Source organism: Crocuta crocuta, unplaced genomic scaffold, assembly GCF_008692635.1.
Source record: "Crocuta crocuta isolate KB4526 unplaced genomic scaffold, BGI_CrCroc_1.0 scaffold143, whole genome shotgun sequence".
Classification (NCBI taxonomy): domain Eukaryota; kingdom Metazoa; phylum Chordata; class Mammalia; order Carnivora; family Hyaenidae; genus Crocuta; species Crocuta crocuta.
This window is the reverse complement of record NW_027529175.1, coordinates 478,799-482,925: the sequence shown is the minus strand read 5'-3', so window position 1 is coordinate 482,925 and position 4,127 is coordinate 478,799. Positions and strand designations below refer to the sequence as shown.

General features: G+C 54.6%; 1 protein-coding gene across 1 annotated transcript in view; it reads right to left on the bottom strand.

Moving 5' to 3' along the window:
- Positions 1–4,127, bottom strand: part of CACNA1I (calcium voltage-gated channel subunit alpha1 I) — an 81,977-nt gene that overhangs the window by 50,349 nt on the left and 27,501 nt on the right. The window lies entirely within an intron of this gene.

Here is a 4,127-nt window from a genome sequence, read left to right as displayed (position 1 = left end):
GAAAAAAAACAACCAAACCAAAAAAAAAAAAAAAAAAAAAAAAAAAGGAGAAAACAAGGAAAGAGAATGGAGAAAGAAGTCCCTGGGGAGGGGGCTTTGGGCAGGCATGGGAAGGGGAAAAGAATGCACCAGTTACATCCCGAAGGGGCCTGATATCCTAAAACCTGGCAGAGGGAAAGAAAGCCTGTGGAAATGACTTAGCCTCTGATCGAGAGAGATCTGGGCTCAAGCCCTGCCCATTTTCATGCCTATTTGCCATGAGACCCTGAGCCAGTCCCTTCCCCTCTTGGAAGATAAGGTCCTCAGCAAAGGGGTCCAAGAAGACAGCAGCCACCCTGCAAAGGTTCCCCAACTCAAAGGCCGCACCCAACTCTCCTGGGGCTCCTACCCCACAGAGCAAATGGGGGAACGCACCCCACTTCCAGCCCCACCCCACACTTACCACCTTTCACATCTACCGCCCCATCCTTCCCTTCAGCCCCTCCTATCCTGGGCNCCCTCCAGACACCCATGTAAATGCAGAATCCACAGGGGCACAAACCCCGGGCAGACGGGCACGTCTCTGGTTTGGCCCAGCCACCTTTCCCAGCCCTATGAAAACATCCCCACTCCCCTACTCCAGTCCCCATGGTTTGGTTGGGCCGCCATGGAGATCACATGACCTGGGCCTGGCCAATCAGCACATCCCATTCCTCTAGCCCCAGTGATTGGTCCAGAATAGGCATGTGACCCCAGCCAGGGCCAATAAGGGTCAACCCTGAGACTTCAGCTGGAACTACAGGGGAAATGCTCTCTTTGTGCAGAGGCCGCAAGCTGGGAAGACTAAGCCCGGGCTGCTGGGCCCGTCTTGCCTCAGCAGGGCAGCACCTGCCTACCATTGAAGCCAGCCCGGGAAAAACACAGCCCAGGTCAGAACAGGGACAATCCTGACAAGAGTCTAGAAGGACTGCAGGAGGTCCGTGAGCCTTATGAAATTGCAGCTACATGGGGCGCCTGGGTGGCTTAGTCGGTTAAGCGTCCGACTTTCGTTTGGTCATGATCTCGCGGTTCGTGGGTTCGAGCCCCGCGTCGGGCTCTGTGCTGACTGCCAGCTCAGAGCCTGGAGCCTATTTCGGAGTCTGTATCTCCCTCTCTCTCTGACCCTGCCCTGCTCACGCTCTCTCTCTCCTAGAAATAAATAAAAATTTAAAAAATAAAAAAATAAAAATAAAAAAGAAATTGCAGCTACAACACCATGACTTTTTCTTAGGAAAAGATCCACACCAGTGTCTGCGGCCCCAAAGAGGGTCGGGAGTGATGGATCACTCTTGAGTACACACCTTCCAAGCTCCTATGAGATCTGACTCTACCTACCTCTCTAGCTTCAGATCTCTCTCTCTCAATCTCTCTCTCTCTCCCTCTCACCAATTTGCATCCTATCCTTAGCAATTACCAAATTATTTGAAGTTCCTAAACATATCATGGGATTTCACACCTCCATGCTTTTACTCATGCTTTTTGGAACACCCTTCATCTCTCTGATGCCTGGCGAACCCCTATTCAGCTGAAGCTCTACTTTCTCTCTGTACAGACTTCCCCTACCCTTTCACATTCCACCCCAGGTCGAGTTCATCCCTTTCTCTTCTGCTCTGGGTCTTCTCAGCATCTCTGACCTAGCCTAGGCTGATTTGTATAGTTGTGCAAGTTGTATACTGCACAACCTTGGAGGCCCCATTCACTACGTAGTCTTCTAGCCCTAGGATATAATGATTTGTTTCCCCCTGCTTCTTCCATTGGGCTGTAAGCTCCTGAGAGCAGGGCCTGTGTCCAGACAGCATTCTCAGGACCCAGCAGGTCCTCGCAGAACAAAGGCTCAGCCAACATTTGCTGAATACATGATAAGTCGTGAGGAAAGAATGGAAGATTGGAGAGGGGAGGATGAAAAGATGGTGACAAAGAGAACAGTGGCCCTGTCCAGAATTTTATTTATTCCAGGGGTGATGCTACGGTGGTTGTTAATGAGGGTAATTATTTGGGATTTGCATCACGAGCTCTGTGTGGAGTGATTTCCAATCAATAATTAATGCCTACCCCATCCCCCCTCCCCACAAAACTAGGTCAGCCTCCTCCCGGAAAAGGCGGTGGGCCTCCCTGGCAGGCTGCTGCCTCCGGTTGAGAGCAGGCCAGGGTGAGCGAGGGCTAAATCCCCCACCCCCACCCTCACCCCCAATGGGAGAGCCAAGGGCATGCTGGGAAGAGAAGCAAGGAAATAGACCCAGCACCCTTACCATCCACCCAAATCCATCCAAATGCGACGCTAGCCACTTTCAGGCCTTTCTGGTGCCCCCTCCTTCATTCGTCCGTCAAACATTTACAAACGCTGTTGCATGCCTGGCACAGCGCTGGGCATGGGGTTCTCGGGGGAGCGTCCAAACATGAACATTTCCGCATCTCAGCCCCTCAGAGCTCTCAGTCTAGCAGCGGGGGACAGGGGACCACAGTGTCGGGAAACACAACCAGGCCAGGGGAGTGAGGGCAGCTCGGGGCACCTTCCTGGAGGGACGGACTTGAGCGGGGCCCTGCAGGATAGCAGGACCTTGTGGCAAAGGCACAAAGGTATGACTGTTCAGAGGGCGCATCGAGGCCGTGCCAGGGGTGGGTGGCTGCAAAGCAGGGTCGAAGGAGTGGGGGGCTCTGTGCTAGGCGGCTGGTCAGGGAGGACCGTGAGCAGGTTCTAAGCAGGCCGAGCCCTTGGACTGGACAGTCCTAGAGGATGGGACAGAGGCAGGAGGCAAGCGGTGGCAGCCAGCAACCACGTGAGACGAGGCTGGGTCAGAAGGACCCTGAGGGAGCAGGTGGTTCTGAGCAATCCCAGCCTCGCTGCTCTGCTCCGACGCTGCTCCCCCGGGCCCAGCCTTTGTTGCTCAATTAATTACATTTCCCTTGTTCTCCAGGATATTGAAATTCTGAAAGGCTCCTCAAAACCTACCCAGCCGGCCGGCTTCCTTGAATGGCAGCCCATTCCCCCCTCCCCTCCTCCCCTCTGCCTAGCCAGGTCCCAGCTCACTCCACAGCCCTCCCCTGGGCCCAGGGAGTCCCAGGGCCACTGAGCCAAGGCATAATTAGCTAATTAGGGACTCAGAACGAATCCATCTTTCCGTGCCAGGGAAAAGGGGCCACAGGATTAGGGAGTCAGGAAGACCCACGAGACCCCAGCTAATCCTTCTTTTATGCCTGCAGTCAAGTAATTAGCTAAGGCACGTCGTCGGATGCTTCCTCTCCGCCCTCAGTTCCCCTGGCACTGGGCTCGGGAGGTGGAGGCAGAGAGGGGAGGGAGAGAAGGAAATGGAGATATAGGACAGAGATGGAGAGAAAGACCGAGAAAGACAAAGACAGAGACGTCTGACTCAGACCATCCTTCCTGCTTGTGTCCCTGCACACCTATCCCCAGGCCAGCCCTCCTCCTCCAGGCAGTCTCTGATTTCCACCTCCAGGTAGTCACAACAAAGCCTTCCTGCCTCCAGTTCCCCCAGGCTCCGGCTCGCCATTGCTCAAAATGAACTTCTCTGCTTTTGCTTTCTTTTTTTTTTTTAAATGCTTTCCTGATTTTAATTTTTTTTTGTATTTTTTTTTAATTTCTGAGAGAGAGAGAGAGAGAGCATGAGCAGGGGAGGGTCAGAGAGAGAGGGAGACACAGAATTCGAAGCAGGCTCCAGGCTCTGAGCTGTCAGCACAGAGCCCGACACAGGGCTCGAACCCACGAACCGTGAGATCATGACCTGAGCCGAAGTCCGAGGCCCAACCGACTGAGCCACCCAGGCGCCCCTGCTTTTGCTTTCTTAGTGTGATGTTTCAGGCCTTCGGCCTGGGGTAGAGGCCAGCACGATCGTGGCTGAGGCCCTGCTTCCCCAACCGAGAAGGGAAAGAGGACCCCAGAGTCCCCAGGACTTGCAGTGCCCAGAGCGCCAGCCCAAGACAGGATACCGGGGTGCAACGCCTGGCGGGGCAGCCCTGAGGTCCAAGTAGCCTCATCTACAGAAGATCAGACCTCAGAGGGGGAGCCTCTAGAGCCAGAAGCTGCCAGCAGTCCACCCACCCCCGTGGGGAAGGTACAAATTCTTAGCCCCCCAAGCCCCTGCGCACGGGCC